This window comes from Schistocerca piceifrons, chromosome 1 (genome assembly GCF_021461385.2).
Source record: "Schistocerca piceifrons isolate TAMUIC-IGC-003096 chromosome 1, iqSchPice1.1, whole genome shotgun sequence".
Taxonomy (NCBI): Eukaryota; Metazoa; Arthropoda; class Insecta; order Orthoptera; family Acrididae; genus Schistocerca; species Schistocerca piceifrons.
The window spans coordinates 591,436,376-591,458,234 of NC_060138.1; positions in this window are offsets into that span (position 1 = coordinate 591,436,376).

The window sequence follows — 21,859 nt, forward strand, 5'->3', positions numbered from 1 at the left end:
GATGCCCACCAACTTTCGTTTATGTCGCACAACTCCTCCTTGGTGTAGCGATTTTTTTCCGTCAGTGTATGTTGGAAAACATAATAAGCCAGGTCGGAGGTTTCAATTTAAACAAGGCGTGACGTCCAGCATTCAATTTGTTTGGATATCCCAAGCGTAGGGTCATAGCGGGTGACGAGAGTCGGAGGTCATAGCGCGTGACGGGAGTCGAATTCAGGTATAAAACAGCGTTGCTACACTAACGATACTTCAATGTCTAATGGTGTACTTCTGGATGTCCAGCCGATTTGTTGTTTCCATTTTATGCACAATATTTCGACGACCGACCCAGTCGTCCTCTTCAGGTGCATAGAATGATAACATCACCTCAGAAAAACCTGGACTCGATAATACCAAGAAAACCTGAGAAATCACTCCACTGTCTGGTTGTAGTGCTTTGCTCAGCAAGGCTCAAGCGTCTACATCTGCATCTACATCGATACTCTGCAAATCACACTTCAGTGCCTCGCAGAGGGTTCTTCGAATCACCTTCACAATAATGCTTTATTATTCTAATCTCGAACAGTACGCGGCGAAAACGAACACCTACATCTTTCCATGCGAGTTCTGATTTCCCTTACTTTATTATGACGATCGTTTCTTCCTATCTAGGTTGGCGTCAACAAAATATTTCCGCATCCGAAGAAGAAAGTTGGTGACTGGAATTTCGTGAGAAGATTCCGCCGCAAGGAAAAACGCCTTTTGTTTTAATGATGTCCAACCCAAATCCCGTACTGTATCAGTGACACACTCTCATCTATTTTTCGATAAAACAAAACGTGTTGGCCTTCTTTGAACTTTCTCTGTGTACTCCGTTAAACCTATCACGTAAGGATCCCACACCGCGCAACAGTACTCCAAAAGAGGAAGGACAAGCGTGGTGTGGGCAGTCTCTTTAACCCTAGGATGCATATACAGGGCCTCCGAGGCCCTTGTATGTCTTCATTTTTAACAAAATTCTGTAATTTTTTGTTTGATTTCAAACTGCTTTCCAGTGCTCTTTCACTAACGCTGTGACATTCCTCCTATCAAATCTGAACGAGATACCTTTTTAAATTTTTTGTATCATTCAATACGTTTACCCATACACCGTGAATGCATAAGCAGGGCTTCAAAGCCCTTACACATTTATAAATGTTCTTTAGCCTGTATTGTCTTCAACATTTGTTTGGGAGCAGTTATTAATTCAACAATACCTGTAGTGGTATTTCCAGCAACAGGAGTGCCAACAGCAGCAGTAGCTGTAGTATTGATAGTATAACTAAAAAAAATACACACTACTTTCCCATATTGGCGATGTCGCTGTATTATTGATCTTTTTGCTGTCAAATGTTTTATTATTGCATAGTATACTTATCCTGTGCTGCTCTTGTCAGCCTCATTGTTACTGTAGTTTGTTTGTTGCTGCAAGGCACATATTGTTACGACTATGACTCGTTTAGTGCTGCTCAAGCTGCTGTTCGAGAGACACGCCTTTTGCTATGGCTTCGACACGCAAAGCAAGAGTGTCAGTACGTGCAAATGCAGCTAATTTTGAAAGTGTTGTGGCTCAGTGGTTTGAAGAAGATGATTCTTGCGAGGAAGGAAATATTTTTGAAGATGCAAGTAGTGAAGAATCATCCAATGAACCTGCAGATGTGAATATTGAGGCAGATGACAGTCCTTCCGGTAATATTACCTCATCAGAGTCTGAAAATGAAAAACCACCACAAAAAGGTATAGAAGACCACACATACATTAGTCGGAATGGAACGATTTGGAAATTAGATCCTCCTGCAACTTTTCGTACGCCTGTCCATAATATCGTAAAAAAGGCACCTGGTCCAGCCCGTGGTTTTGTAAAACATGTAAACCTAAGGATGCCTGGGACTATTTCATCTCCAAGGAAATACTAGAGGAAATCATCAACTGCACCAATATTGAACGCAGAAGAGTGGCTGCTTTACGTGGTAAAACGTGGAGAAACGTTTCGCTTGCTGAAATAGAGAGTTTCCTTGGTCTTTTATTGCTTTCTGGTCTTGAGAAGAGTTGGGATGTCCCTATTAGAGAATTATTCTTGGATGAAAAGGCAAATGCTACATATAAGGCCACCATGTCAGTAAACAGATTCGAGGATATAAGGAGAATGATTACATTTGATGACAGGCGTACACGTGAAGCTCAATCAGCAGATGACAAACTTGCAGCTGTTCGCTAAGTATGTGAACTATTTCTTGACAAGTGTAGAAATAGAATGATTCCCAATGATTCGCTCACAGTTGACGAACAGGTAGTCCCATTCCGTGGAAGATGCAGCTTCATCCAGTATATGCCCTATGCCCTCTAAATCAGCCAACTATGGCGTATAAATATTTTGGTTATGTGATGCTACATCTGCATATGCTTTAGATGGAATTGTTTACACGGGAAGGAAGCACCATGAACCTATTCAGAAAAATCTTGGATTGAATGTGGTGAAAGATCTTGCTAAAAGCATTGAAGGATCATCAAAAAAATATTACTGTTGACAACTTCTTTACTACAGTGCAGCTGGCAGAAGAGATACTTCAGAAGCAAATTACAGTGGTGGGAACAATCAAACAAAATAAACCAGAAATTCCTGATGAGATGAAACCATCTGCCTCAAGAGCTATTCATTCCTCTTTGTTTGCATTTAGAGGTGCCATTACAATGGTGAGTTATGTTCCCAAAAAGAAAAAGTCTGTAGTTCTCATTAGCACAATGCTTCATAACAGAAACATTGACGAAACTCATGCAAAAAAGAAACCAGATATAATAAAGTTCTATAACTCTACGAAGCATGGAGTAGATCAAATGGACCAGAAAATTCGTTATTACACTTGCAAGAGACAAACAAGAAGATGGCGAATTGCATTATGGATGAATATGATGGACGTCGCATCAATGAACAGTGAAATTTTATTTTCCGTCCAACATCTGACATACCATAGTGGAAGAAGTGATAAAAGGCGTTTGTTCCTAAGAGATTTAGCAGAGGAAATGGTAAGACCACTAATGGAACTTCGTATTCAGATCCCTAATCTTCCAAAGAAAATCGTTGAAGCCATGCAAAGATGTGGTGTTCAAAAAGATGTCATATTGCCGAACCAACTACCTGTTTCAGGAAAAAAAAGAAGATACAATTATTGTCCATATAATAAACATAGGAAAAGTGCTATGACGTGCATTAAGTGTAAAACCAACATTTGTAAGGAACATAGCGGCGTTCTTTGTGCTTCTTGTTTGTCACATGTTGAAAACTAAGAAAAATGCAATTTTATGTGAACAATGAATAATAACTTTTTGTCAAAATATTGCCTATATACACAATATTGTGAATAATGAGTGTGTTTTAATTGAAGAAATTGGTTGTAATAAATGTTATAAAATGTAAACTGCAACTTATAAGTGAATTAATAAAATTATTTGTATATGTTGTATGTAAATGGATGTAACTAATAAAAATTCACTCTTAGAGTTTTTTTAAAAATTAATAAAATGTTAATCAGGCCCATCATATCCTGTTACTGTATCTTAGGAATCTTTCAATATGACAATAAATTTGACAGAAATAAATTTAACTCCAAAGAATGATTATATGAAAAGAGGAAAATTTTAAATTAGGGCAGGGCCTTGAAGGCCCTGCATATGCATTCATGTGTGTTTTCGACACCATGCATCCTAGGGTTAACAGATCCGTTGTGTCTTGAAAGTGTTCTGCCAGTAAAACGCAGTCCCCACAACATTTTCTACGTGTTCCTTCCAATTTAAGTTGTTCGTAATTGTAATTCCTAGGTGTTTAGCCCAATTTACGGAATTTGATTGATTTCTCGTGTGACCTGAGTTTAACGGATTTCTTTTAGCAGTATGACCCCGCAATTTTCATTATTTAGGGTCAACTGCCAATTTTCTCACCATACAAATACCTTATCTAAATCGTTCTGCAGTTGGTTTTGATCTTCTAATGAGTTTACTTGATGATAAACGACAGCATCGTCTGCAAACAATCTAAGACGACTGCTCAGAGGGCCTGTAACACTACCCTGCGGAATGCCAGAAATCACGTCTGTTTTACTTCATGAGTCCTCTTTGACAGGAAATCACGAATCTAGTCGCATAATTGAGACGACATCCCATAAGCACGCAACTTGGTTAAAAGCCGCTTGTGAGGAACAGTGTCAAAAGCCTTCTGGAAATCTAGAAATACGGAATCAATTTGAAATCCCTCGTCAATAGCACTCAACACTTTGTGTGAGTAAAGAGTTAGCTGTGTTTCACAAGAACGATGTTTTCTAAATACGTGTTGACTTTGTGTCAATAGACCGTTCCCTTCGAGGTAATTCATAATGTTCGAACACATGATATGTCCTAAAATCCTGCTGCAATCGACGTTAATGATATGGGCCTGTTATTTAATGGATTACTCCTACTGCCTTTCTTGAATATAGGTGTGACCTGTACAACGTTCCAGGCTTTGGGTATGGATTTTTTGTCGAGCGAGTGGTTCTGTACAATTGTTAAGCATGGAGCTTTTGCATCAGCATAGTCTGAAAGGGATATTACTGGTACACAGTGCCGGCCGGACTAGCCGTGCGGTTCTAGGCGCTACCGTCTGGAGCCAAGCGACCACTACGACTGCAGGTTCGAATCCTGCCTCGGGCATGGATGTGTGTGATGTCCTTAGGTTAGTTAGGTTTAATTATTTCTCAGTTCTAGGCGACTGATGACCTCAGATGTTAAGTCGCATAGTGCTCAGAGCCATTTGAACCATTTGGTACACAGTCCGGACCGAAAGACTTGCTTTCATTAAGTGACTTGACTACTTCAAGGATATCTATCTCAAAATTATTTGTGTTGGTAGCTGTTCTTGATTCGAATTCTGGAATATTTACTTCGTCTCTTTGGTGAAGGAATATAGGAAGGCAGTGTTGTTAACTCTGCTTTAGCACCACTGTCATCGACAGTATTTCCATTGGTATCGCACAGAGAAGACAGTCTACAAGAGCTTCTCGATCTCAACAATCTAGTTGTTATTTTGTTGTCTTATCCTAAAGTTCACCCACACTTATAACTTCAAATTGTAATATTGGCATGGTGGAACAAACATAACAATCCCAGGCACAGGACACATGTCCGCGTGTTCCGTATAATCGGATTCTGGTGGATTGGAAACACTGTACAGAGAAGAATCGGAGCTTCTTAAAATCTCTTCGACCAAAAACTGGTTTTTCTTAAGCACTAATAACAACCACACCCTGGTGAAAACTGGCAAACTTTAACAGCTGCTTGACACTCAAGACAAATTCGCCATTCAGGTCCTAGCAACCCAGGAAACACGTTTGCAAGGTGAAAACCATTTCGAATTTTAAAAAAAGTCAGGATATTTAAAAGTAAACCAACTTCAAAGGCGATTTATCAACACTTGGAACCGCCTTTGCAGAAGGAAAAATGATTTTAGATTTAGTTAGCGACTAAACACTACAGGAAATTACCAGCAAGATCCCCAAGCATTGTGTGAAAACCTTATTAGGTTATTTTAACGCACAGGTTGGCATGAGGAAGAAATGCAGATCAACAGCGGATTTCATCCAGTTCATCGCCGGACAATTAAGAATACAGAACATCTAACAATCGTTTGTACATCAGTTGCAAACAGCCTTAGATCTGCAAAGTTTATGAGACCTCTGCGCAAAAAGAAAACCTATAGGTAACCTAAACTCATTATTAGAGGAGTTCCAGATTAATAATGTGGCAGATTCTGCATAAAATATGTATGACATTTAAAATGTCAGAGTACATGAAATTAGTCTGTCAATGAGAGGCTGTAAATTAACTGGCCGATTGGTTTCATATTATGCTGCCTAGGCCATTCTGAAAGAGAAAGAATGAGAATGGTCTTTGTAAATGATAAACAAGTGCAAGAGATCAATCAACAATACCTCATGTATGGTTCCACTGTAGCTGTGAGGCAAAGGTTAGACAGTTTATCAGACTTAAAGTAAGCACATTGGTGCCCAATATAGCAACAAATCATTATATCCTAGTCCTGTGTCTCATGATATAATCGTACACACTGTCAACCAGATGTCCGTACAATCTTGTTCTGCATGGTCAACGGACAACCACACCAACGATGATGTCACAGCACCTATGAAACGAGGTAGTGTTTGTCGGGTAGTCCAACATATACAAGTCCTGCGTACACAGTCACAGATGGTGCAATATGAAATAGAGGAGATACCTACCAGACTCTCTTTGGTGGAGGGTCATAGAAAGAATGGAAGCAAAACAGTCGCAAATTGATGTGAGCCGATGGCTTTATGTGAATCGTTCTGTTGTTTCTCGGATGTGCCGACTGTTTATAGAGACCGAAACTGTACCTCGAAGACCAGAGCAGGGCCGACCACATTTGATTTCAGAAGAGAGGACCGTCGTTTGGCTGTAAGGGCACGACAGCACCGCCTTAGTACAGTACGACAAATGGCATGTGAGCTCGTAGCAACCACTGGACTTGTTGTGTCGAGGTAAACGGTATGCAGAAGGCTTCGTTAGGGTGGCCTCTATTGTTGAAGACCTGCTGAATGTCTACCTTTGACGCGTCTTCACAAAAGGGAAGGTCTAGAGTGGGGTCATAAACATTCCACCTGGGCGGTCGAACAATGGGCCAATGTTATTTTCACACATGAGTCCCGATTTAGTCTGGAGAGTGATTCTAGATAGGTTCATATCTGGAGGGAACTTTGTGGACCGATATCGAGGAGGATCCTTAATGGCGTGGACAGAAATGATGTTTACCACTCAAACCCCTACTTATGAAATTGTACGGGTGAATCGGCGAGGTTGAACTGCTGCCAGGTATCGTGACGAGATATTGAACCTCATTTGCGGTAGTTGCGAGGTGCCATGGGGCGAGACTTCGTATTGATGGACGATAATGTTAGACCTTATAGAGCACGGACGCTTGATGTTTTCTTGGAAACGAAAGATATTGCATGCATGCTGTGACCTGCTCTCTCTCCCGTTTTGAATCCCATTGAGCATGTCTGGGATGCACGAGGAAAATGGCTTGCATCACGTCAGCATCCATCACCCACTCTCCAAGACTGCGAGCAGCCCTGCATGAAGAAAGGGAGTAATTGGGACTGATGACATCATTTACAGCGTGACCCATCATGTCAGGCCTGTACTGCTGCCAGAGGGGGCCAAACCCCATACTGAGCACATTAACCAATTGTCGGAATGTATGTGAAAACCCGTTAAGTTCGAAAAGACGAAGAACATTTTTGTCTACCGTTATGCATGTTGCAGTTGTTTACGTCCTGAATTCTTTGGATTGTCTCTACTTTACATCATATGTTTATCTGTTTTGTGGCAAAATAAAAGCAACCATGCAAAATTTTGCTTTAATTTTGGACACCGTCGTAGTTTCTCCCTCTTGTTAGATTTCGTATGGACGAATTTCATTTCAGCAGGTGCCTTGAAGAGCTCACAAGCCGAGAAACGCACCAGGCACGATAGTCAAGGATCCCTGCGACGGCTCTTTCCAATACGGTGGAGGACTACCTCCTGTCAGAGAGCGACCACCTCGCTGCGACCTGCAGGGCATGTCGGCATCACGGAGCCGCAAGTTGCCAATGTGAAACCCACCCACTTGTTTATCTCACAGTGGCACATTCAATTACAAATAAAAGGAAAGTTTGCACAGCTTTGACGCCCACCAGACCGGCTCAGATGCAATAATCACTCGTGATGCGTCTTGTTTTTGTATATGTGAAAGAATGCAGGTCCTTTCTGATCCGCCTTTCTTATACGTTATTTACTAAGGCTAACTGTTAATCACATGCTTTATGGTCAACGAGATTATTAGAGAGGGCTGATAGTGGCTGTAAAGGTGGACTCAACCGTAGCTAGAGGAGATGAGTGCTTGTTTTGATGGGCAGCCACGACTGCAGCTGTTGAGGTTTAATGGCGCCAGTTCTGAGAAAATTGGGGCACGTAGGATAAGGGAAAGACAGCTGTGGCGGTGTTTTTGCACAACAGAGGGCGCGGGCCAAGCCACAGGGGTCACTGGCCACAGTGAGCAGAGAGCCAGCAGCACAGACCAAGGCATGTTTTCCATGTAGATAGAGAAAAAACAGTTCTCACAACCTCTTTCGCTGAGTCGCAAATGAATGTGAGAGCGGCAGGTCCCTCATATTGTTTCCTGCTTCCACTAAGATCGGTATCAGCTTGACCGGCGGAAACATTTCGCGGAAACACCGCTGGTGGCCGGACACTGGATGGCCGAGAGTGTTGTGGCGTTTTTTTACGTCACGTAGACGCAGTGGAATGCGCAGTTTCCCGCACGCGAAGAATATCAGTGCGTTGATTGGACTGCAGTATGTAGCATCACAAATCGTCATTGGACCATCATTTTTTTCCAGTCTTACGGATGGACGCTGAATGGCAGGCAGTTTTGCGCAATTAGCGCAGGAGTACTTTCTGAGTTTTGAATTGGCGGATTTAGTTTTGCTGACGAAAACTCCATGCGGAATTTTCAGTGTTCTTGCAGATATGTGAGTAGCGGGAGATTTGGTGGCAAACTGCTGATTAACGCGGACGAGATTCAGTCACGTCCAGCGGAGGAGATTTTGTTTTTTGGGCTCGGAGTCTGGGAGCGAAAGTGCATGTGACAGAGATCCACTATCCTACTCGACGCCAAGACACAGTGGGAACTCCATTTCCCTTTTTCTACACATGTATGGTGAGTATTTTTCAACCCCGTCACTTCTGAATCTTTAGACTGAATTCTCTTACTTGAAGGCGCACCCACGCTCGCACCAGATGTCAGATTCAAGTACATTGTAGTAGTTTGTTTCCGGGACCAGTTCACAATCACTTTTTTCGAGTCATCTGTCTTCTGACTGATCCCAGAGTAGCGCTTGCAACCTACGTACTCAATTATTTGTTGGATATATTCCAATCTCTGTCTTCCTCTACAGCTTTTGTCTTCTACAGCTCCCTCTACTAACACGGAAGTCATTCCCTGATGTCTCAACAGACGTCCTATCATCCCGTTTCTTCACCTTGCAGTGTTTTCCACATATGCGTTTCCTCTCCGATTCTGCGCAGAACCTCCTCATTATTTACCTTATCCGACCACCTAATTTTCAGCGTTCGTCTGTAGCACCACATATCAAATGCTTCGATTCTCTTCTGCTCCGGTTTTCAGACAGTCCATGCTTCACTGCCATGCAATGTTGTGCTCCGAAAGTACATTCTCAGAAATTTTTTCCTCTAATCAAGGGCAATTTTGATACTACCAGACTTCTCTTCGCCAGGAATGCTATTTTTGCCTGTGCTAGTCTACTTTCTATATCCTTATTGCTCCGCCCGTCACTGGTTATTTTGCTGCCTAGGTAGTGGAATTCCTTAACTCGTCTACTTCGTGACCATCAATCCTGATGTTAAGTTTCTCGACGTTCTCATTTCTGATACTCCTCATTACTTTCTCTTTCTTCGATTTACTCTCAATTCATATTCTGTACTCATTATACTGTTCATTCCATTCACAAGATCACGTAATTCTTCTTCACTTTCAATCAGGATAGCAATGTCATCTGCGAACCGTGCCACTGATATCCTTTCACCTTGAATTTTAATTCCACTCCTGAACCTTTCTTTTAATTTCATCACTGCTTCTTCGACGTACAGATTGAACAGTAGGGGCGAAAGACTACATCCCTGTCTTACAGCCTTTTTAATCCGAGCACATCGCTCTTGGTCGTCCAGTCTCATTATGCCTTCTTCGCTCTTGTACATATCGTATAGTACCCATCTCTCCCTATTTTTCTAAGGATTTCGAACATCTTGCACCGTTTTAAACTGTCGAACGCTGTTTCCAGGTAGACAAATCCAGTGAACGTGTCTTTAGTCTTGCTTTCATTATCAACCGCAACGCCAGAATGGCCTCTCTGGTGCCTTTACCTTCCCTAAAACCCAACTGATCGTCCTGTAGGACACCCTCAAGAATTTTGTATTCTTCTTTATGTTATTCCTATCAGCAACTCGGATGCATGAACTGTTAAGCTGATTGTGCAATAATTCTCGCACATGTCAGCTCTTGCAGTCTTCGGAATTGTGAGGATGATATTTTCCCAAAAGTCAGATGGTATGTCGCCAGACTCAAACATTCTATACACCAACGTGAATAGTCGTTTTGATGCCACTGCCCTCAATGATTTTAGAAATTCTCATGGAATATTATCTATCCCTTTTGTCTTATTTGATCTTAAGTCCTCCAAAGCTCTCTTAAATTCTGATTCTAATACTGCATCTCCAAACTCTTCTAAATCGACTCCTGTTTCTTCTCCTATCAAATCAGACAAATCTTCCTCCTCGTAGAGGCCTTCAATGTACACTTTCCACCTATCCGCTCTCTCCTCTGCATAACAGTGGAATTTCCGTTGCATTCTTAATGTTACTACCCTTGCTTTGAGTTTCACCGAAGATTGTTTCGACTTTCCTATATGCTGAGTCAGTCCTTCCCACAATTATTTCGTTTTCGATTTCTTCACATTTTTCATGCAGCCATTTCGTCTTGGCTTCCCTGCGCTTCCTATTTATTTAAAAAAAAATGGCTCTGAGCACTATGGGACTCAACATCTTAGGTCATAAGTCCCCTAGAACTTAGAACTACTTAAACCTAACTAACCTAAGGACATCACACACACCCATGCCCGAGGCAGGATTCGAACCTGCGACCGTAGCAGTCCCGCGGTTCCGGACTGCAGCGCCAGAACCGCTAGACCACCGCGGCCGGCCCTATTTATTTCGTTCCTCAGCTACTTGCATTCCTGTATTCCTGAATTTCCCTGAACATTATTGTACTTTCTTCTTTCATTGATCACCTGTAGTATTTCTTCTGTTACCCATGGTTTCTCCGCAGTTACCTTCTTTGTACCTATGTTCTTCATTCCACTTTCTGTGATCGCCCTTTCTAGAGATGTCCATTCCTCTTCAACTATACTGCCTACTGAGCTACTCCTTATTGCTGTAAACCTTAGAGAATTTCAAGCGTATCTCGTCATTCCTTAGTATTTCCGTATCTCACTTCTTAGCATATTGGTGCTTTCTGACTAATCTCTTAAACTTAAGCCTATTCTTCATCACTACTACATTGTGATCTGGGTCTATATCTGCTCCTGGGTACGCCTTGAAATTCAGTGTCTTATTTCGCAATCTCTTTCTGACCATGATGTACTCGAACTGAAATCTTCCTGTATCACACGGCCTTTTCCATGCACACCGCCACCTCTTGTGATTCTTGAACACAGAGTATTCGTTATTCCTAGCTGAAATGATTACAGACCTCAATTAGTCTTTCCCCTCTCTCATTCCTTGTGGCAAGCCCATGTTTTCCTGTAACCTTTTCTTCTACTCGTTCCCCTGCAACTGTAGTCCAATTCTCCATTATCATTAGATTTTCATCTCCATTTACGTACCGTATTACCCTTTCAATATCCTCATATACTTCTCTATCTCTTCATCGTGCGACGACGGAGCGTATACCTGAACTATCGGTGTTGGTTTACTGTCGATTCTGATAAGAACAACCCTATCACTGAACTGTTCACAGTAACACTCTGCCCTACCTTCCTATTTTTAACGAATTCTACTCCCGTTATACCATTTTCTGCTCCTGCGGGTATTACCCTATATTCAACTGACCAGAAATCCTTGTCCTCTTTCCATTTCACTTCACTGACCCCTACTGTATCTATATTGAGCCTTTGCCTTTCCCTATTCAGATTTTCTAGCCTCTCTACTACGTTCAAGCTTCTGACATTCTACGCCCGGACTCGTAGAACGTTATCCTTTCGATGGTTATTCAATCTTTTTGTCACCTTCGGTTTGGCAGTCTCTTCCTGGAGATCCGAATGTGGGATTATTCGGGATCTTTTGCCAATGGACAGATCATGATGACACTTTTTCAGTTACACACTTCATGTGATGTGGATACACCTTATGTGGTTTCCATTGCCTTCTGCGTACTTAAGTCTTTGATCATTGCTCATTATACCGCCTTTGCCCCAAGGGCAGGAGAGTGTCCTGAACCTCTGACCACTGCTCTGCCCTCTTTGATAAGACTGTTCGCAGGATGAGAGGTTACTCTTTATGACGGAAGTATTCGGCTGCCAAAGCTGTTTATTAACCACAATTTAAGCTGCTGCAGTTTTCGAACCCGAGACCGAGTCCGTTTTGGTTACTAATCAAAGATGCACGGGTGCACGATCACGATTGCTGTCATTCATATTAATCAGTCATATCGCATTATCCATTTAGACTCACAATTAAAGTCAGCACCCTTGGTTCAGCCTTGTCAATTGCCAAATCAGATCACTTTATTTTGGGAGTACGAAACAGTATTTAATTCTATCTATTATCCAAGTTCACAAAATCCCGTGATCACTTTTAATTATTGTATTCACTTGTGTGGAAGATAACAGGAGTAGTCTTGCAGGAAGAAATACGATGTGTCGTCTTCAGTTACACTAAACAAGACTGCAATTTATAGTCATTTGCGTTAAATATCGTTACGTTTAACTTTCATGGTAATGTCACCGAGGTGGTGGCTCCGTGTCTTAGAGTTATTGAAAGACAGAGGTTCATTATAGGTACCCACAAGCATGACCACCAGAGAGACATGTTGTACGTGCGGTCCTTGGTCACGCTGTCACAAGCAGAGTGAGAAGGGAGCTCTTGTCCTCTGGCCGCAGCTATTCTTTCTGAAATATTCCTCAGGATATCGCTCTGGCGTCGACCAGACTGCAGCCACGTGATAGCCGTGAGGAGAGGCGATGCTGGTGGTCGCATTCCTGTGCTCATAAACTAGCAATTGTCGCGATACACAGTTCAGTAAACAACAAACTTTCCACTCATCAGTGGTAAAATCTCATTGTACGCTCACTGAACATCACGTGGAAGGGGCCAGCATCTTCGCGTTTTTCTCATCTCACTAACAGACCGGTTGCAATATTTTGATTGGACAAAGCAAGCCATTCATTTGTTATTACGACAGGCAAAGTGAAACTGGGATGCGAATTATGAAGGACATTCTGGTGCGAGGCTTCGGGTAGGGGAGAAGTGTATTCTCGTGGCAGGCTCTGAGAGGAGCAGTCATCGAGAACTTGACACTGGTGAACTTCAATCCTGGAGGCCGACCCTCAAGTGGCGCACACTTCGGGCTCCTGACAGCAGGGTCCGTCGGGTGCTAACGCTGCCTCCACTCCCTGATGGTGGGCGTTAAATTTGGCAAGTGCGATATCGCTAAATAGTATGCTAGGCCCAAGTCGAGTTTGTCAAGTATGAAAGCACGGATTTTACTTAGCTTCATTCCGTTAATTCAGATAGCCGCTTCTCTTTAACCCATTAGTGGCCGACAAATTCGTGTTTGCTTATTCATTGCTGAGCAGACGCAGTTTCACCTCTTCCGTGCTTAACTGACATTGTACTATACTATAGTCCATTACGCTGCACAATTTTTGGCCATAATTCATTTCAAGTGATATCTTTCATTCAGTCCTGCTAGTTTTCCTTCCAGCTCAACCACCAATGTACCATGTCAATTTCTTATATTCTTTGAAGATGTTAATCAATATTCAGATGTCCCTTTGGGCTGTAAATAACTTGCAGAATCCTTACTGCTATTGTGATATCCAACGAAAAATATTAAATAATTTAATGTATCGCGGACTTTTAGTTTCCTTTATGGAATTAAGACTCTGCGCGCAAACCCGTTTCACCCAGAAGAGAGTCGTTGATTCAGATCACTACTTAACACAAATCAAACTTAGATCCCAACTGAATAGATCCCTGCCTAAGGAGAACGGATTTCCAAGACATGATACAGATGAAGAAGAAAGCCGAGGCTTTCGCTCTTGACATAAAAGAACAAGATCCCAAGAAGGTTCCAGACCCTCGCAACACATTACAGACATCAGCCATAAAATTATGACAGCCCCCAGGAGGCGTAAACACTGGTGGTGGAAAATCACCTGCGTTGGAGCCGTCGATGAGCGCATCAAAGCGTGGGCTCACTGTAATGGGTATCAAACAGTTGAAAGATGAGAGTCCTTTCTGGAGTTACAAAAATAACCTCAAAAACAATTCGCCGCAAAAAATAACCAAAGAGGCTCATAAAAATAGAGGAGGATTTCCAGAACAACAACATTCGAAACTCCTACAAGAGATTCCGTGAGAATTTATATGGATATAAGCCACGAACATCGTTTTGTAGCCAAATTAATGGAAATCTAGAGACAAACAATAAAGGAAACTGCATGATCTTTCTGATTACTTTCAGAATTTCCTGAGCTGTGATCCCCCAGAAGAAACACTGCCTTTTTATAAACCTGTATCAAACCCAGACTCTCATTCCCCAACAATTCACGAAACACGAGAGATAATTAAATCACTCAAAAATAACATAAGCGTCGGGAGAGGATGGCATAACAGCAGAATTGTTAAAAATAGGGGGAACTGACCTCACAAGAAGAAATCATGCACTCTTAACAGAAATATGGAGAAATGAAAACGATTCCAGAGGACTGGCTGCAAGGTATTACTCATCCATTGCATAAAAAAAGGTGATGGAGCAGACCCCAACAACTACGGAGGCCTATTCTTCTGCTACTTGCATATTACGTTCTATCCAAAGCTCTCTTGAAGTAGAGTTGGACACTAAACAGATCATTTGATTGGTGACTATCAAGCAGGTTTTAGCAAAAGGCAGATCGTGTGCTTAGCAGTTTAGGTGTCTGAAGACAATATTTAGGATATGTCGAAGTACCGACATATATATCACTTTCGTGGACGTTAAAACGGCTTATTACTTGACAGATAAACCGTTTTGGATACTTTAGAAGAGTTCAGGGTAGACAGGAAGACAACAGAACTAATCTGTCAGACTGTCACAGACACATCATCTCAAATGAAGCTTCTTGTGAGATACCTGATCCTTTAGAAATACATATCTACATCCATACTCCGCAAGCCACCTGACGGTGTGTGGCGGAGGGTACCTTGAGTACCTCTATCGGTTCTCCCTTCTATTCCAGTCTCGTATTGTTCGTGGAAAGAAGGATTGTCGGTATGCCTCTGTGTGGGCTCTAATCTCTCTGATTTTATCCTCATGGTCTCTTCGCGAGATATACGTAGGAGGGAGCAATATACTGCTTGACTCCTCGGTGAAGGTACTTCACTTCTCTGCGCGATGGCAATGGACATTGACACACAGTCAACACGTGTTTAGAAAACATCGTTCTTGTGAAACACAACTAACTCTTTACTCGCATGAAGTGTTTGAGTGCTATTGACAGGCGATTTCAGACTGATCCGGTATTTCTGGGTTTCCGGAAGGCTTTTGACACAGTACCACACAGGCGGCTTATAGTGAAATTGCGTGCTTATGAAATATCGTCTCAGTTATGTGAGTGGGTTCGTGATTTTCTGTCAGAGAGGTCACAGTTCGTAGTAATTGACGGAAAGTCATCGAGCAAAACAGAAGTGATTTCCGGCATTCCCCAAGGTAGTGTTATAGGCCCTTTGCTGTTCCTTATTTGGGAGACAATCTGAGCAGTCGTCTTAGGTTGTTTGCAGATGACGCTGTCGTTTATCGACTAATAAAGTCACCAGAAGATCAAAACAAATTGCAAAACGATTTAGAAAAGATATCTGTACGGTGGTTGCACCTAAATAACGAAAAGTGTGCCGGCCGGTGTGGCCGAGCGGTTCTAGGCGCTTCAGTCTGGAAGGTTGAAGTAGTTCTAAGTTCTAGGGGACTAATGACCTCAGTCTCATAGTGCTCAGAGCCATTTGAACGAAAAGTGTGAGGTCATCCACATGAGTGATAAAAGGAATCCGTTAAACTTTGGTTACATGATAAATCAGTCAAATCTAAAGGTCATAAAGTCAACTAAACACCTAGGAATTACAATTACGAATAACTTAAATTGGAAGGAACACATAGAAAATGTTGCGGGGAAGGCTAACCAAGACTGCGTTATACTGGCAGGACACGTAGGAAATGTAACAGATCTACTAAGGAGACTGCCTGCACTACGCTTGTCCGTCCTCTTTTAGAATACTGCTTCACGGTGTGGAATCCTTACCAGACAGGACAGACGCAGTACATCGAAAAAGTTCAAAGAAGGGCAGCATGTTTTGTATTATCGCGAAATAGGGGACAGAGTGTCACTGAAATGATATAGGATTTCGGGTGGACATAATTAAAACAAAGGCGTTTTTCGTTGCGGCGATATCTTCTCACAAAATTCCAATCACCAACTTCCTACTCCGAATGCGAAAATATTTTGTTGACACCGACATACATAGGAAGAAACAATCACCATGATAAACTAAGGGAAATCAGAGCTCGTACGGAAAGATATAGGGGTTTGTTCTTTAAGCGCGCTACACGAGATTGGAATAATGGAGAATTGTGAAGGTGGTTCGACGAACCCTCTGCCTGGCACTTAAATGTGATTGCGGAGTATCCATATAGACGTAGATGTAGACGAAATATGGGACAATATCAAGTGGCTTCTTTTCAATATCTTGAAAACATCATAGTACCATATAGAGTAGACAGTAAAGCCAATTTAAAAAGCGCCACCCAACTCCAAAAAGGGTACAGATTAACATAGAATCAGTACAATAAACGAGTGATATCCCGTAATGCGAAATTCAGTATTGCCAGGCTGTTGCCTAGCCTGGAGACTATTTGCGTCATGAAGTACATCCCTAAGAGGTCAATTGAAAATTGATGAAATTGCAAAGGAAGAGCGAAAAATTCTAAGAAAAATTTATAGTCCCATTAATATAAATGGCATATGACTTAAAAGAAAAACTACAAACCTATGCACAGCAATGAGAAGTTTACTGATGCAATACACATTAGAGGCTTGAAGTTCTATGTTCGGATCTACATTAAGAGAAAAACTACTTAATTTAATAAATTCAAAAAGGGCAAAAATCATTTGGTTAGAAATAGTTAATCAGGATTACGAGAAATGAATGCCACAGAAGATACTACTAGAGCACACGAAGACTTTGGGACATTAGTTGCAAATCACTCATTCGCAGATAAAGCTAAAACCAAAATCACTGGAAAACAAGGGGACAGAGGAACGCAAGAAACAAAACCTCAAGTTCATGAAGAGATGTTGGGAAGAGAAGAAGAGAAAGAAACTGTCAGACCAAGTAACAACTTTAAGCGCGCTCTTTAACTGGGCATAACAGAGAAAGAGAAAGAAGAAAGAATGGAAATCACAATTCTCGAGTTTTCGCTAGACCTGTGAACTAGTGACGTCTGTTGGTACTACCTCTAAGACGAAGGATCCTGCGGCTGTAATTTATTCACGAGAGCGCACTTACAGTTTAATACACTCAGTTTGCAGTCAGCTTTAATAATGAGCACAAACATATCTGTAACGAAGACGTATGAAATGATGTTTTTGTTTTCGTGTTCAGTGCTCAAAAGTGGACAGTCTTTGGTTCAAGATTTATTTATGAAAGTACACACAGCAAGATGTAAACTAATTCGCATTAAAATTTGTAATTAAAAGCGACAATATTTCTCTCCAAAAATGGTACATCGAGCAACAAACTCGTGGTTCAGTGAATACAGCACATCGAATAATTAATTATCAAAATACGGTCACCCGAAGACAGCAGCACGCTTCTGAAACGTATCGTGTCAATATATTTTTGGTAATGAGACTGAATTAAGCACAAAGTGTATGAAGTTTTTCTTTTCAAGCTTGTCAGATTTGTAAATAACTAATGTGATATCCGATAGTAAAAATACCTTTCTTTCTACAAAACATAGGCACAATTTAATTGCGTTCCTAATGACTGCTATACGAATATTGCGTTCAGCTCTGGTATGATGCAGAATGAACGATGAACAAACGCACAAATTGCTTCATTGTTCTTAATTCTACATGGATTACCGAATGAATCTATCTCTTTGTAAGAGGTCGATATGCTTCCGAGAGATTAAAGTTATGCTGTGCAGGATCTTAAAACCGGGGCCTTTGTCTTTCTCAAGAAAACATCTTATTTCCGAATTCACCTCGTTACTCACCTCAAAACTTCGGTCTCCAATTACTTCATTTCTACTCTAACATCTCTAAACAGATGTCTGTAGCTTGTAGCTCATCCACACCCACTGTCTGCGGATAACGTAGAATTACTTGTCAAAAAAAATGAGGAGATATGGGAAACCTGTTACGTGAAAAATGTCCAACTGTCACTTTATAGGAAAAACGTAAACACGGATAAGTGGAAAAAAAATTAGAAGCCTTCACCCTGCAACTGAATTATAACTCGACTGTCCAAGGCATTCAGTTACTTCCCCGCAGTTTCCATAATTTATGGATCGAATAATATCCCTCTATGAATGTATTACGCTGTTGTCTAACAATCTCCGATAAAAGAACTTCCACCTGCGGAGCCTTCGATACAAGTTTGTGCTCACACTCATTCGTATGACATTCTGTGCGGAGAACCGATATTTCAAAGTTAAAATAACTGTTCATTCTGGTTGAGCAACCCCGTGAAACAAGGGTAAACAATCGCGCTTATAGAAAATGAGGCTATTTTCATAGACAACAAAGGGAGAAAGATCGTTCTGTCCTTAAAACTGACAGGATGTGCCTTTATTTTCTAAAATTAAACATCCAGTGTTGTTTGAAACTACCATTTAATTTTTCTCCCGAGCCTGGCGAAGGTCAAAGCGATTGAACAGCCTTCTCTGGCATGTAGCTTGCAACTGATTTAACATGTTGATTGTAAACTAGTGTTCGAATACGGCAGTGTAGTTTCCACGCTACGGATACAAATGTGGAGGATAACTCGAATACTCAGCACGAATATCTGAGGCTAGAGTTGTCAAGTGTCCTGCTTTGGCAGGACATGTCCAGCCTTCTACGAGCGTGTCCGGTGAAATACACTACTGGCCATTAGAATTGCTACACCAAGAAGAAATGTAGATGATAAACGGGTATTCATTGGACAAATATATTATACTAGAACTGACATGTGATTACATTTTCACGCAATTTGGGTGCATAGATCCTGAGAAATAAGTACCCAGAACAACCACCTCTGGCCGTAATAACGGCCTTGATACTCCTGGGCATTGAGTCAAACAGAGCTTGGATGGCGTGTACAGGTACAGCTGTCCATGTAGCTTCAACACGATACCACAGTTCATCGAGAGTAGTGAGTGGCGTACTATGACGAGCCAGTTGCTCGGCCACTATTGACCAGACGTTTTCAGTTGGTGAGAGATCTGGAGAATGTGCTGGCCAGGGCAGCACACGAACATTTTCTGTATCCAGAAAGGCCTGTACAGGACCTGCAACATGCGATCGTGCATTATCCTGCTGAAATGTAGGGTTTCGCAGGGATCGAATGAAGGGTAAAGCCACGCGTCGTAACACATCTGAAATGTAACGTCCACTGTTCAAAGTGCCGTCAATGCGAACAAGAGACGACCGAGACGTGTAACCAATGGTACCCCATACCATCACGCCGGGTGATACGCCAGTATGGCGATGACGAATACACGCTTCCAATGTGCGTTCACCGCGATGTCGCCAAACACGGATGCGACCATCATGATGCTGTAAACAGAACCTGTATTCATCCGAAAAATGACGTTTTGCCATTCGTGCACCAGGTTAGTCGTGGAGTACACCATCGCAGGCGCTCCTGTCTGTGATGCAGCGTCAAGGGTAACCACAGCCATGGTCTCCGAGCTGATAGTCTATGCTGCTGCAAACGTCGTCGAATTGTTCGTGCAGATGGTTGTTGTCTTGCAAACGTCCCCATCTGTTGACTCAGGTATCGAGAAGTGGCTGCACGATCCGTTACAGCCATGCGGATAAGATGCCTGTCATCTCGACAGCTAGTGATACGAGGCCGTTGGGATCCAACACGGCGTTCCGTATTACCCTCCTGAACCCAATGATTCCATATTCTGCTAACAGTCATTGGATCCCGACCAACGCGAGCAGCAATGTCGCGATACGATAAACCGCAATCGCGATAGGCTACAATCCGACCTTTATCAAAGTCGGAAACGTGATGGTACGCATTTCTCCTCCTTACACGCTTCATCACAGCAACGTTTCACCAGGCAACGCCGGTCAACTGCTGTTTGTGTAATTGGTTGGAAACTTTCCTCATGTCAGCACATTGTAGGTGTCGCCACCGGCGCCAACCTTGTGTGAATGCTCTGAAAAGCTAATCATTTGCATATCACAGCATCTTCTTCTTGTCGGTTAAATTTCGCGTCTGTAGCACGTCATCTTCGTGGTGTAGCAATTTTAATGGCCAGTAGTGTACACACAAGTCCGACCAGACTGGCATTTGTAAGGCTTTTTAACGATGAAGCAGACAATGCACATCAGAGGCCCATTCCAAATGAATGATTTTTTTTTACGTAGGCTTAAAAGGCCTGACACATATTGTCACGCTACTTTGCAGTTCCAGGCCACAATGCTAACGTCGAAAAAGTGTTCTCTTTGAAAAACAAAGCGCACGAAGGACAACGGAACATAATAACCTGCAAACTCACACAGTCCAAAGACGTTATTGTTATTGTTGTTGTTGTGTAATCCAAAATTAAATTGTCAACAGGTCTACGAAATGATTTTCAAGAAAAACGACATTACTGATAAGCTCTTTCAAATGAGAATTATTAGTATTTGACAACACAGCATTGTTATTTCTTTGTAAGCCTAACTGAAATGAGCATATTTAATGAGTATATTTTCATTTTACGTTCCACAAGAATAGATAATTGTACGCTTTATTTAATGATTAGGTTAGAAAAAAGACAGCAATTACGAAGACTCAGCACTTAGTTCCTAACACAGCTGCCAAATTTAGAAGCAGTTTACCGATTTTTTTTTAATTTTAGCACGTATAAGGTGATCTCACAAAGACTGACTGCAACTGATTATTAATAAACGACTGAAAATACCCAACTGACTATTTCTGTTCTGTTCTGGCTTTTAGGGTAAAATGTACGGCTAAATATAACGCCGAGTCCGGTTTTACTATTTTCGCTCCCGCGGCTTTGTCATCAGTTGCGCTTGTCTAAAGACCACGGTCACAGAGGAGGATCACGAGGTCAAATCACCACGCAGCTATCCGGCTGACATCATAAACAATTTTCTACGACGACTTGGCAAATGTGCATTGTTTATGACTTAATGGTAAATACATCCTTTAATCGTTAATAACTACTTTATCTTCTGAGGAGAAGCAGATCATAACTGTGTGCCTTACAAGCTTATGAAATGAGTCTCCAGGGTTTCGAAGAATCCTATATTTTCAAGGGGTTTCACTCATGATCAGTTTAAAAGGCTTATCAGTTACACAACAACCCGTTAACTTTTCCCAAGGTAAGTACGTATTTCTGGTTTTCTGCTTTTTCATGCCAGTGCCCGGTGCGTTGCTCAGCTATATCTCATCTCTCCCCTTATCATAAGATTTTGGCATTGTTACTGTCAACACATTAATACATTTCATTCACATACTTTTCTAGGATATCCGCACCACAACTGTTTCCATTATTGCAATTTTTGTGCTTCAAACCCCTCCTTGCGTAGCAAAGGGTTCTTCCTTGTTTTTCTATTCCATACTTTAATGTCTTTTGTTACAACATATGTTGTACTTTTCCACAGTAACGATTGGTTTCATTTTTACAAAATATCTTCAGCTTAAAAGTAGTGGCAGAACAATCAGTCAGTTTCAGATGCTGTGT